We start from the raw sequence: 14,901 nt of genomic DNA on the forward strand, positions 1-14,901 counted from the left end.
AAGCCACACATGTATTATTAATCAATTGTACAACAACCTTAAAAGTTAGGCATTGTTGTCCTTGGGTCTTAGAAACACAAATAAATAAAATAGTAAGAACTTAAACATATGTGTACATAGTACTTCCCACTTGGTATGTTGAATTTATGAAATTAATATAATCATTTCTTAACTCTATACCCAGACATGAAAGTTACAAACCATGCTAAATGTATCACTTTTATAACTAACATTAGATAAACCACTCCAATTTTTGAATACAGAGTGTATTCGCTAACTAAAGGATAAGAATTTCATATAGTCTTAAAGTTCTTAATTCAGACAGAAATAAAGTCTATTTAAATCCTGTTTATCTTTTAACAGTGTCTCAGGTTCAGCTGGGAATTGAACCAGGATCCTTCCTGCTGGGTGAAGTGATGATGTGCTGTGTTTAGACTGAAAGTCTTAAATGGTTCATCTTTATTGCTCAGGCTGTTTATCCAAAGTTCAACCTGCCTGGCCCTGCCAGTCCAAAAGAAGAAACAAAAGTGTAAACATGTTATAGGCTCATGAAGCTTGACTTCTATGTTAACTTATCAAAAATGTGCTAGCCTCATGCTGATTCTTTGATTCAAGTAATCAGCTACTGGATCAGAACCAACAGGGACAGCTGCAACAAGAGGAGCAAATTGTAGAGAACAGCAGAGCTAAGCAAAAGGGACAGCTTTGTCTGTGGTTAGCCACATACTGTATTTTTGTTGTTCTGTATCCATTTTTGTTGAATACAGTAAAGTTTTCCTTTTCAACGATCAAGCCATGAACTTAAGTTTGTTCTTAGCAAACACAAAGCATTGACATCTATTCACAGCCTAAGAGGCACAACATCCTTATGTACAGACTTCTCAAATGTTTAACAAGCCAAGATGATAGAATCTCATCATCCTCACGCCCTTTCCCAATCTTTTCTTGTAATCATCATGTAAAAATAGACAAAAGTCACTGGGGAGAACACAGTGGATAAGGGCACTAAATTCTATGGGTTAAATGTACATTTTTGCTTGTTAAGTTTCCAAATTCCGGATTCCATTACAGTTAAAGTTCCATGAGTGTCAAAAGAATACATTAGTGGCCTGTTCTCTTGATCCTTCTTTCTACCAAGTATTTACCTTAACAAACAAGTCCAGCCTTCTAAAGAGGTTCACCCTGAATAGTTAAGTTAATTATAATTTTCTTATGCATCCTGCCAATGACTAGTTTGGTAATGTGCGTGTGACACAGTTCCCCCCATGAGCAAAGACATCAGAGCCTCTTGGAAAAGGTTTTTCTGCCTAGGATAATGCTGCATTCACTCCACTTGGATTTCTCAAGTCTACATCCCTCTTAATGTCATGAAGACAGCTAGCTGGAGATCTATTAATAGTCAGCACAGTGAGGTAGATGAGAAAGGCACTGAGGACTGTGCCTCAGTGATGCTTGAGGTTTTTAAAAGTAAGCAAGGAGACAGTTATGTTAATCAGTTAGATGTAAGCATTCCATATTGTATATCAAATCAGCACATTGTATGCCATAAATGCATTAATATATACAGTTACAATTTAATAAAAAAATTTTTAAAAAGTAGGAGAGCACCAGCATTGGATTAATGAGAACATAAGTATTTTTATGCTTTACGTTTCATGGATTTGGAATTTCTCATTGGTTGTGGTTGGTAAGATATTGGATAATGCAAGGAAAACCATGTAGTACAGGGTCTGACTTTTAGTAAGTCTTGGTTCTATTCCTTGGTTTCCCCCCTCACCACCAGGCTACTCAAAGGCAAGTCATATCATCACTAGATTTGACAAAAGTACGCAGAAGTGTGCGTTTGGAAAATGGCCTGGGATTTGCATTCTGGAGACACAAAAGTGATACATACTTTCTAAATGAGATTTTCTTCTTTTTACCAGGAAAATGGGGACTCCAATTTCCTTGAGTTTCTCTTTAACTGAGAGACTCCAATAAAAATAGAGTGTAAGGACAAGAAAGGATATAAAACAAATCACACAAAAATTACCAAAGGAGGAAAGGAAAAACAGGAAGAGCACACTGCTGCGAGAAGAATGACAAATCCAGGAAATTTATTATATGCAATTACCCGTTCCCTCCTTACAAACAGCAGTCTGAGTGCATCTCCATTTATTCCCAATTATTAATGTCAGAACTGTAATTTTCACTTGTCCTCTTCTCTTCTTTCACGAATGACCCCTTTTGTCCAGTTGTTGACTTTTGTCTCCCTGCGTTTCATTAATGGCATTCTCTAGAAAATCTTGACAGAGATACCTGGCGTGACTAGAAGCTAGTAGATTCACTGTGATTTCCAATCTTTCTTAGCAATTTGCTCCTCAACCTTCTGGTGACATAACGAGCCCAGGTCAGTACTTATTGCTTTGCTGGAAGTGGAAGCACGGAAAGTTCTGTTTTTTTGGCCTAGTGTCTTTATTGGAATGGGCTGTTTAATACAAAGGATGGACTATAGTTATTTGTCATAAACAAGGACCCTCTAGGTCGAAAGACTTAATTTTGTTGATAACTTACTGCACTAACTTTGAATGCAGAATGTCTTAACAGTGTTCCAAAGTACTAGTACAGCTTATAGAAAGATATGTCACAGCAGTGCCCAAACAAGGCTATCGTAATCAGAATTTGCCTGTTTCCAAGGTGACAAGCAGTGATGTTACTTCTTTTGGCCCTTTGTGTGAAATATGTGAACAAATAGTTTAACTGTCCCCTTCTCTGTTTTCAGAGGCTGATGAATTTAATTGGTGAGACCCTAGAACAGAAAAAAAAAAAAAAAGTGGCTTTGTAAGTAGTGCAAGTAACAACATGGGGCTGGCAAAGCCTATATTTCAGGTCACTTTCCCCAGCTTGTTTCTGTTGGAGGTGTTTAAAGATTCTATTAATAAGGACTCAGAAGAAATGTCCTGGTGAATATGACCTCCCATGTTTGACTACCTCTATCCTCATTTTAAAATTGGATACATAGTTGATGTCTTATCTTGAGAAAATTTTCTGGGAGATTGTTTCAAGTGCTGTCACCAACTGGGGAATTTTGAAACCATGTGTCTGTGTCTCCAGCTCAGAACATTTTCTAGGGAAACTTAAACTTTTTTTGATATCTGTAGTGAGGCAGAGTTGGGTAAAAATTCTGGACCATGAATTATTAGCTGAAAGAATTTGAATAAATTCACAATTTCAAACATCACTATTCCTCTTTTCCAAATAAAGTATCTAACTGCCTTAAAGTTGTTTGTAGAAGTACATAATCAGGTTATCCAGCACTCATAGTAAACAGTGGACATTCAACACATATTGTATGCAAAGGTACTTAACTTCAAATCAAAAGTTCTTGGCAGACTGGCTAAGGCAGCTTTTATTTTCCTTAGACGGAATTAATAGGGAAAAAGTGTATGGAAAATGTCTTTCTAACTGATAAGCTATAATAACAATAATGATTAAAAAATTAAAATTATATGTAAAATTACCTCCTGAACTGTTGAAAATTTATACATGACCATAGCATTTCTTTTTGTTTTGTTTTTTTTTTTTTTTTGAGAGAGAGTCTCACTATGCCACCCTCCATGCATAGAGTGCTGTTGCGTCACAGCTTACAGCAACCTCCAACTCATGGACTTAAGTGATTCTTTTGCCCCAGCCTCCCAAGTAGCTGGGACCACAGGCGCCTACCACAACACCTGCTATTTTTCTCTTGCAGTTGTCATCATTGTTGTTTAGCTAGCCTGGGTAGGGTTCAAACCCACCAGACTTGGTGTCTGTGGCTGGCACCTTAACCGCTGTGCTACGGGTGCTGAGCTAAGCCGTACCACTTCTAGGTAGAATGAATTTGAAAGCAGGAAGAATGACAATATTCATCCTGAGGTCCTGGTTTCATCTACTTCTACTGCAGATATGTATATGGGAATCTGCTCAGATAATATATCATGAACACATTGTCATATGTAAAATGTATAATGACTACATATTTTCCTTGGGAACTTTTATTAAAGGATAATTTAAATATTTAAATAATTTAAATTCACTGTTTCTAGTTTTGACAAATGCATACAATTATGAAATACCAAGGTGTAAACAGTCTCCATAGCTCCCCAAAGTTGCCTCTTCTTTCCTTTGAGGTCAACATTTTTTCTGTTCCTCTGTTAATCACATATCTGTTCTGTCTTTATATTTTGCTTGTATTCAGAATGTCATACAAATGCGGTGTACACTAGGTAACCTTTTTATATATTTTTTTACTCAACACAATGAATCTAATATTCACCCATCCTTGCCAGTATCCATATTAGTTTGTTCATTTTCTTTGTGGTTCCTGAGTAGTATGACACTGTATAGATAGTCTATCATTTGAAGAATAGTTGGACTGTTTTAAATTTGAGACAATTAAAAATAAAATCATTATAACCATTCACACAAAGATTTCTGCACATGTATTAACTTTCATTTTGCTTATGTAAAACACTTACAAATGAGAAGCCTGGGTCATGTGGCATGTATTTAGGTGGCTGTGATGTCTAATTTGGCTGGGCCATCATGCATAGGTAAGTGGTCAAAAATTTTTCAGGATGTTGCCATGAGGGATATTTCATTTGAAATCAGTAGACTTTGAGTAAAGCAGATTGCCCCCCACCCAGAATGTGAGTGGCCCTTATCTAAGCAGTTGAAGGCCTATATAAAACAAAGACCACCCTCCCCAGGGCTGGGGTGGATTTTGCTGCAGATGGACTTCAGACTCAAACTTAGCTCTTTCCTAGGTCTTCAGCCTGATGACCCCTAGACTTGAACTATGGCATGCATTTTTTTTTTAACTCATTCTGCAGGCTGCAGGCTGCAGGGTCACACTAGAGACTTTGGACTTACCAGCTCCAATAATCATGTAAGCTAATTCCTTAAAATAAGTCTATCCATCTAATCTATCTATCTATCTGTCTATCCATTAGGCATGCACTCTTGCTTCTGTTTTGCTGGAGAATGCTAACAAACAACATTGCTGTACCAGTACATAGTCCCATCTATAGTGGTGACTTTTAGTTGCTCCACATCCTTGCCAGCAGTTGAAGTTGCCACTTTATTTTGTTTCTAATGCTAGCTATTGTACAATAAGTGGGAGATGGCACCTCACTGGCACCTCACAGTTATGACTACTCTCTATATACTGCATGGTACATAATTATCATTCATTCCAAAGGAGTAATGCTGAATGCAAGCTTCACATTTTTACAGCACAGAGTAGTTTACCCAGTGTGTTCACAGTCATATCGCATTCAATCTCACAGGTCTCAGACATCCCTAGATTCATTAATCTCTTTCAAAAACTGTTTAGTATTTACCTTGTGACTGCACTTGTGCTTAGCTCTAGGAAAAACTAATAAGACACTCTCCCATTCTCTAAGAGCTTTGAGTTCATGGTCTAGAGGAAGAGACACAAAAATTTGACATGTTTTAATTTGATGCCTACCTTAAATCTTTTCTTAACTTATAAAAGCATTATGTGTAGTGAATAACTGAATATCAATGAATAGCTTTGTGTGTATACATGTGCGTGTGTGTATTTTACCATAGATAGATAGATAGACTAGCTAGTTTAATGGTATTTTGAAAGGTTTTACTTGACAAGTTCTATCTGTGAATACCTCCACCTACACACTTTGTTATTGTTTTTATATTGTGTGTTTAACACTGCATGTTTTAGAAAAATAACTGAAACTTATATATAGTGTATAAATTACATATGTAATATAATGTAATATAATTTTTATATATCATAAATAGACATTGCATATTATATATACAGAGAGGGAGAAATGAAAGTATATTATCATACATCACTTAACAATAGGGGCATATTCTCAAAATGCCTCATTAGGCAATTTCATCACTGAATGAATTTCATCATTGCATGAACATTATACAGAGTGTAGTTACACAGACCTAGATGATACAGCCTGCTACACATCTATGCTATGTGGTTTAGCCAATTGCTTCCAGGCTACAAGCCTGTACAGAGTGTTACAGTACAGAATACTCAATTATGATACAATGGCTAAGCGCACGTATTTGTGTATCTAAATAGATCTTAATATAGAAAAAGTGTAACAAAAAATTGGTACACTTGGATAAGAGGATTTAGCATGAATGGAAATTATAGGACTAGACATTGCTCTGGCTGAGTGAGTGAGTGAGCGGTGAGGAAATGCAAAAACCTGAGGCCTTGCTGTACCCTACTACAGACGTCACAAATACTGAGTACCTAGGCTGCACTAAATTCAGTTTATAAAAACAGCTTTCTTCCTTCAATCACAAATTAACCTTAGCTTACTGTAACATTTTTACTTTATAAACATTTTAATTCCTTTTAAATTTTTGGATTCTTCCTTAGCTTAAAATACGAACACACAACACAGCTATACATAATCATTTTCTTTATTCATATTTTAGAAGCTTTTTTCTATTTTTAATTTTTTGTTACTTTTTTAAAACTTTTAATTGTTTTTGTTAAAAATGAAGGCACAAACATGCCCATTGGCCTAGGCCTACACATCATCAATATATTAGGGTAGGGTCAACGTCACTGTCTTCCTTCTCCACGGCTCACCCTACTGGAAGGTTCTCAGTGGCAATAACTCACATGGAGCTGTCATCTCTTGTGATGATGACACCTTCTTCTGGCATTCCTCCTGAAGTAGTGGATCATGGCTCCTTTTTATTTAATTAATTTTTTTAATAAATATAAGGAAGGTATTTCAAAATAATGATAAAAAGTGTGGGCATAAAATAATAAACGTATAACAGAGTCATTTACTGTTATTATTACTATACACTGTACATAATGGTAACTGTTACACTTTCTTATACCTGGCAGCACAGTAGATTTGTTTACACCAGTTTACCACAAATACAATATTAGCATGTAGATAGGAATTTTTAACTCCACTATCCATGTAATCTTATGGGACTACCATCAAATATTTAGTCTGTCATTGACTGAAATGCCACTATGCTACACATGACTGTGTACACAAAAGTTCCGTTGTGAGACTCCATGCGTACAAATTATTTCAATATTCCAGAACTTAAATTGTACTAATTTACAAGCTTTTCCAGGCCCAGTAAAGAATGTGTGATCAGGGTTAACTGAATAAGGCCCCCAGCATACTACTCAGAGCAATAACTTATTAAGTTGATACTCCTGGCAGACAAAAGCTGGATATGGCCAACTGCCACCTGGAACTCTGTTCCGATGAGTATTTTTTAAAGACCCCAAGGTCTCCACATACTTCCTTTGTGTTATGCAAAGGGTAAATCACTGAAGGAGACATCTCTTCTCCATGGGATGTTATTTGAAGTAGGCTTTTGATAAAATTGATGCTATTCTAATGTGTGTGTGGACTGGGGATTTGCAGCGATATAATACATTCTGTGTCTATTTGCATGACTGTGTCAAAGTTGCTCTGACAAAGTACAAATAAAAGAAATATTTAAGCCTCAAAGTTTGGGGTTTCAAGAACAAAATAGATGATGTGGGAATATAGATAAAAACATACATAAGCCTGATAAATCACTACCAAAGCCTGTTCAGCTGGGGTTTAATCATTCACCAAGGCAATTTCCAGGGCAGATAAGATTATCCTAAGCATGGTTCCACCGACATGATTAGAGCAGATACAGAAAATAGATGGTAGTAGATTCACTATGAAACAGAGTGGACTTTAATAAAAAACCCCTTCATACGCAATTGCGTATCAAGGACCCTAAAAATGTCATAGTCTTTACCTAATAAATCATTTTAAGACATCTATACCAATAAAGCACCAAATATAGCATACAAAAAAATCAAAACGCACTAAGAAAAGTTTTTTAATGTATAATAACGTTTATTTACACACACATCACAAAGACTGTGGAGCAACCAACTATTATTATATGTTTTGGTTAAATAAATTTTGGCAAATTTATGGCTTACAGAATTTTATAGTATTGCACATATTTTGTTTGTTATAATATTATAAATCCATTTTAAATATTATTTGTATATTAGATGAAAAAGTCATAATAAAACATTATGTAATGCATATAGTAAATAATAAATAATTTATGCAATGCATATTCAGCTGTGTCAGAACTATGCAAAGCATTATATATATATGAAGAAAATACTAGTCATCTTTGATTATTGAAACTAATGTTATCTTTTTTCTCTTTTGTATTTTTAATAGAGGTAAGTAAATTGTACCTACATCTGTTATAGTGAAGGAAAAGGAAAATGCCTCCTATAAAACAAAAATAAAGTGATAGTGATCCTGGTGAGAGAATTGTAAAAATGTATAGAAATGTATATTGGATTCTAATGAATCCCACATAAACATTTCTAATTACTAACTTCCTGGAAAGCATCAGGACACTATTAGGTGACTGATAGCACCTGCTGTCTTCTAGAATGAAGGCAGAGTGGGGAACAATTTAGGAAAGTGTATAATGAAGTAAAGTGAAGAGGGAAGAAAGGCCAGCACAGTTGCTAGAATCTGACCAGAGAGAACCTCTGGCCTATTAGCAGCTTTCCTTTTGTCGCTCATGATTGGGAAATGAGGGATTGTATATAGGAAAAAAAATTCTTATTTATTCTTGATCTTGTGGCGTTAGGACTCTCTCTCAGTAAAGAGTTAACAGAAACCTTTGTACAGAAGTGGGCCTTCAAGTACCACAGAGAGGTTTTAAATAGGGTTTGAAGTTGCCCAATTACAGCCTTTCAAATGAATCAAAGACAAAGTCTCCTAATCTTCTTCTTAGGACATGGTCTGAAGCTCTTTGGAGGGAAGGAGATGAGAACAAAGAGCAACTGTTTCTCTGTATGGATTATTAAATAAGAGATGGAACCAGTACATCACAGGCGTCGGAGTAAACAAGCCCTGCTCATCCCTTGCCTTGACTTTTTTTTTCCTAATAAATCCAGAAAATACACAAAAGGCTTTGACTTCAAGGGAGTTCAAAGAATGTCCTTTTCCTCTTTGTTGCATTTGGCCTTTGTTCAGTGGATAATCAAAGAAGCAGAAGCTTTTTTTTTCCAAGTATTAAACTTCATCTCTCTAAAACAACTACTGAAAATTTAAATCTCTGAAAACATATCTAAGGAAGCCAACTTTTGTTTTTTTGAATGTAATTATAGGCCCTGAGTATCTGTATAGATTCTATAAATTGCTTTAACTCTCTGCTATAAATATCAACAGATTGCTTTCCATATTTTCTGTGTGATAACTTCCTAAATATTAGAAGAAGCCCACAACTACCACACATAGAGGTATTGTCTTTATGTGTTTATGCTTTTGCAAGTCACATCTTTCCTAAAATTTTCCTCTTAAAAAATAGGCTCAGTGCCTGTAGCTCAGTGGCTAGGGCACCAGCCACATACACTGGAGCTGGAGAGTTCGAATCCAGCCCAAGCCTGACAAAAAACAATGACAACTACAACCAAAAATAGCAGGGCGTTTTGGCGGGCTCCTGTAGTCCCAGCTACTTGGGAGGCTGAGGCAAGAGAATCGCTTAAGCCCAAGAGTTTGAGGTTGCTGTGAGCTGTGACACCACAACACTCTACCTAGGACAACAGCTTCAGACTCTGTCTCAAAAAAAAAGGAGTATTAATTCCAGCAGGAGTGGCCTTAGCCTCTTTTGAACTTCCTCATGGCCTATCTGGCTCCTAAAACATTTCTTGTACTTATTTGACCAATGATTTATAAAAGAAGAAAATAAATAATGAGCATTACTTCAGCACATGTATTTATCAAATATTGTCCTACAGACACAAATTCTCTCTCTCTCTCCCCCACTCCCTTCACTACTCTCTATCTCTCTCTCACTCTCTTTTTTTTTTATGGTCAAGCTGCTATCATAACCCAGGCAGTTTAACTCAGTAAATTATTTCATTTTGTTTTTATTGTCATCTGAGTTTCTTCTCAATTTTTTCTCACTGTGGCAAAATACATATCACATACAATTTAACATCTTAACCATTCATAAGTGTACAGTTCAGTGGCAGTAAATATATTTGTGATGACATACAGCCATCACCACCATCCATCTCCAGAACTTTTTTCATCTTATAAACTAAAACTCTGTACCCAATAAATAATTACTTGCCTCCATTCCCCTTTTAGCTATGGAAGCCACCATTTTGCTTTCTGGGTCTATGATTTTGACTACTCTAAGCACCACCTACGAGTGGAATTATATAGTTTTTTGTCTTTTGTGACTGGCTTGTTTCATTTTGCATAAAGTCCTCAAGATTTATCTATGTTGGAGCATTTGGCAGATTTCTTTTTAAGAATGTAAAATGTTATAGCTAATATAAAAAAAAACTATGTCTGTTCTTCAAAAAATTAAAAATAGAATTACCATATGATCCAGCAATTCAATTCTGAATATATACCCAAAAGAAGTGAAAGCAGAATCTTAACGGGACATTAATACACCCATGTTTATCATTCACAATATTAAAACATGGAAACAACCCAAGTGTCCATGGATAGATGAATAAATGAGCAAAATGTATTTGTATACAATAGAACATACATATTCTAATATTTTTGATAACTCCTGAGAGTTTTAGTCTCCCCATTTTACCCATAATGAAAATTTAGGGTCAGAAAGATTAATTCATTCATGTCTGGTAGATGTCAAGAGTGAGAATTAGAACCTAATTCTGCCTTAATTCATACAAATGAGAGCAATCATTGTACTCTTCAGGCTGTAGCTGGAGACTATGCCTTACATTCACAAACCATATCATCTACATGCCAATTCTGCCAGGACCTTTGCAACAGAACACAGCTGTGCAAAAGGATGAGATTTAGACACACTAAATACCACTGAATACTAATAGAACATGAGAAGACGTATGAACATCTGTGTTTACATGAAATACATATAAATGTGGGTAAGCTGCAAAATTCAATTCAATGGACCTAATTTATGTATCTTCCCTTACCCAATAACTTATTAAATCACTTGGGCAAAGGTTGTCGTCATTTGTTTTGTATGTTTTGGAGATATTTTGTTTCTTGATTCTACTGAGGAAAATTATAGCATAGTACAATGAGCACAGGATATGGAGAATGCTTGTTCTACTTGTGTACAGGGCATAATTAATTAGTCACTTATTCTATGTGTAATTTTGTGTAAGTTATTTTATTCCTGTGATATGATTTACCTTATCTTCAAATGACAATGATAATAATTGTTTCACAGGGCTGTTATGAGAAGTAAAAGAGATAATGAAAAAAAGACAATGAACATTGAATACAAGCTCCACTTCATAAATTGTAAGAACTATGTGCATTAGTTTTTAAGTACAATATAAAATTCCAATTTGTGTTATTTTTAAGTAACTTCTTCCTTTTATAATGTGGAAAATCATATCTTATATGGCTCTGGTGCTTGCTATAGTAAATATCATATAGGAGTTATTAAATTACCACTAAGTAAATTTAATAACACTTCAACATGGTCTTAAGACTGGCAACTTGTGAGATGATACCTCTATTACTACCATAATAACTACTTCTAATGTAAGTTAATTTTCTCACATTTATTTTAATAAATCCATGCTGAGATTATTAACCAATTACTTAGAATATATGTTTCTTCTCAAAACTAAGGGATTTTGCCTTAGATCAGATTCCCCAGTAGCAGACCCTGAAATGTGAGACATTTTATTATCAAAATGTTTCAGGGAGAGAGAAATAAGTAAAACAGCATGGAAAAGAGGATAGAAAGGAAGCACAAGAGATTTTAGGCACAATCTCAGCCTCAGATCTAGGTGTCCAAACTCTAAGACAAGAAATTGGCTTTCATAGTCCTGAACCAGCCTGTCATTAGTTATCAGCTATCTCTGATCTGAGGAGGTGGAGGGTAAGCAACTGGAAAATTCTAATTCCTGTGTATTCAGGCAAAACATCTCCATTAGCTAAAGACTCCAAACAAGGAAATCATGGGTATAAGACACAAGACACAGACTGCAGAGAGGCACACAGAACAGGTAGGAAGGCCTGTAGGTGATACGGCCAGACCATTGACAATATCCACTCCTGACCACCAAACAAACCTAAGCTTGTCCCAGTGTCTGTCTCATGATTGTCTATGGAAATTTCATAACCAAAGTCTTAGACAAAGTCTAACAATGATGTGAGCTTTTTCCCCTTAAAACTCATCATTTCGGGGAAGAGAAGTTCAAATCTTAAAAAGGAACAAAAAACTTTGGTGTGAAACTACATAGAGCTTTTTTAAAAAAATTGCAGACCAGAGCATCTATGTGTTTTGACACATAAGTGGTCTTTGTACTAAGACCAAACCTTTCCATTCTTAGATGTCCTGTGCTGGTTCACATGGCAGTAACACTCACAACAAAGGCCACACAACTCTTGATAGCTTTTAGAGTATTTTCCATTTATTATCCTGAGCTTCTCATAACCCAAGAGTCTGCCAGTTCTGGTGTTACTGGTTACATTTGGCAGCTGGGAAAACTCAAGTTCAGAGATATCGTGGTTAATTGGAAGTTACAAAACGGTTTTAATTCAACGTGTTAATATGTAGTTTAGGATATTGATTGCATCCTCATTTATAAGTGAAGTATGTTTGTAATTTCTCTTTATAATAATATATTTTTTCTGATTTTAATATCAGGTATATCCAGATAAAGTAGGATGATTTTTTTTGTTTGCAGTTTTTGGCTGGGGCTGCATTTGAACCTGCCACCTCCGGCATGTGGGGCCGGCACCCTACTCCTTTGAGCCACAGGCGCCACCTGAAGTAGAATGATTTTGAAGTATTTCTTCCTTTTCTATTGTCTATGAGATTTGGCATGATAGTTTTTTGAAATTATCTTCTATTTTTATTTCTAAATAATAGTTGTCTATTTTTTGAGACTTTGGGGAAAAAAAAGAAGTTAACTGATGACCCCATATTGAACCTCAGAGTCAAAGCAGTCTATGATATTTTTATCTGACAATGTGAACATTACTATTTTTGTATTATTATTATTATTATTGCTCACTATTTCATTACAGCTGATTTCATTCTTTACAAGGTTTTTGTTTCTAGTCCTTAAACATTGTTATTGTTATTAAATTTTAAGCCTTTTTAATTTTGTGAAGGCAAAAAGTGGAAACCAAATAAACATATGTATATCTATAGGGAAAATAAAAAAAAAAAAAAGAAAGAAAGAAAGTTACAAAATGGTGAAGTGGCAAAACTGGGTCCTGCACTTTTCATTTTGTCTTCAAATCTAGTCGTCTTTCATTTCATGTTAGTAAGCACCAAGTTTGGTTGAAACATGTGTCCAGCAATAAAACTTCACAGTTGCTAAAGCAATTTTCTTTTAAGTCTGATGCCAGACCAGTGAGAAGGATCTAACAAGGCAACATTGATTTTGTTCCTATAGTTTCTGCCACACCCCCATCATTTCCTCTCTTAAAGCATTCTGCAAGTGGGGTACACTAATGAATAATTACCTGTATTCCTGCTGGTCGGTAAGTTCTGTGATGGCAAAACCTTGATAGGATGTATTTTGTTGACTTTTAAAACCACATTACCTAACTCCATGCCATACACAAGATAGATATTCAGTAAGAAATTCCTGTTGAAGGAAGCAGTAGATCAGGCCCATCGCAGATAGAAAAACATTAGTTTCTATTCATCTCTTTATTTCCAAGCCCCAAGCTTGTTCCAGTTTCTGTCACATATTTGTAAGAAAATTTTACCATGCAGGTGATGGATCATCCACTTATATGTTACCTCCAAAGGTCATTTACCTTTTTTTTTTTTAAGAGACATTGTCTCACTGTGTCACCCTCAGTAGAGCGCTATGGCATCACAGCTCACAGCAACCTCCAGCTCTTGGGCTTAGGTGATTCTCTTGCCTCAGCCTCCCAAGTAGCTGGGACTACAGGCGCCTGCCACAACACCTGGCTATTTTTTTGTTGCAGTTTGGCTGGGGCTGGGTTTGCACCTGCCACCCTTGGTATATGGGGCCTGCACCCCACTCAGCCACAGGCACCATTTTTACCATTGTTTGATGAGGGGCTATTTTCCACTCTCCTGGAAAGTCCCCACATGACACATGGAGAGAAACCAAGTATGTTGCTAAGCAATTTTTTAATAGAGCTCTCTTACTCATCTTTCACTACAATAATGTGAGAGTAGTGTCTGGTCAAATTTTAGCCGTGACTGGAGTACAGAAACATTGGTAAACTAACCTAGTTAAGTGAGGCAATCCCAAGCAATTTTACCATTTTCATGAAGAAGGATGTTTTTCAAAGATAGGAGAGCAGAGATATCCAGAAATTTAATTGGAAGAATGATAGATGTTCAGGTTTGCACTATAGGAAGACCACGTCTCTCAAATAATCTGGAGCATGTGCCCTCAAAGAAAGGGTCAGGGCCTTTAAGGCCTGTGGAACTGGCAGTTATTGATGGAAGAAAAATAAAGTTAAAAGTGGCAAGAGATAAAGAGACAGGACACACAGAATAGAGTTGTTAAAGTTGGGAACATAGGGGACCACTGCTAGCTTTTGGGATTCCAGTGAGTGAACCTGAGTGCCTATTCCACTCAGCTTTTATTGAAGGCTATTTTCTCATTTAGCTAAGAGGGTAAGCTGAGGAAGGGAATCAAAAACTTCAACAGCTTCTCTGAGTAAGCATATTGTTCTTATTTTATCTATAATCATTAACTTTAAAGGTTTGGGCATCCTTGAGAAATCTAAAACCTGAGCCTTGTGTGTGTGCAGCCTCCTTCTGGGGGTCATGCACACAGATTCCTTGGGGGAGGTTAATCCCCTCTTGTTTTCTGTGGACCAGATATGATAACATCAGGCTCCTCTGAGG

The sequence above is a fragment of the Otolemur garnettii genome, unplaced genomic scaffold, assembly GCF_000181295.1.
Source record: "Otolemur garnettii isolate 467f Iridium unplaced genomic scaffold, OtoGar3 scaffold00207, whole genome shotgun sequence".
In the NCBI taxonomy this organism is placed as follows: domain Eukaryota; kingdom Metazoa; phylum Chordata; class Mammalia; order Primates; family Galagidae; genus Otolemur; species Otolemur garnettii.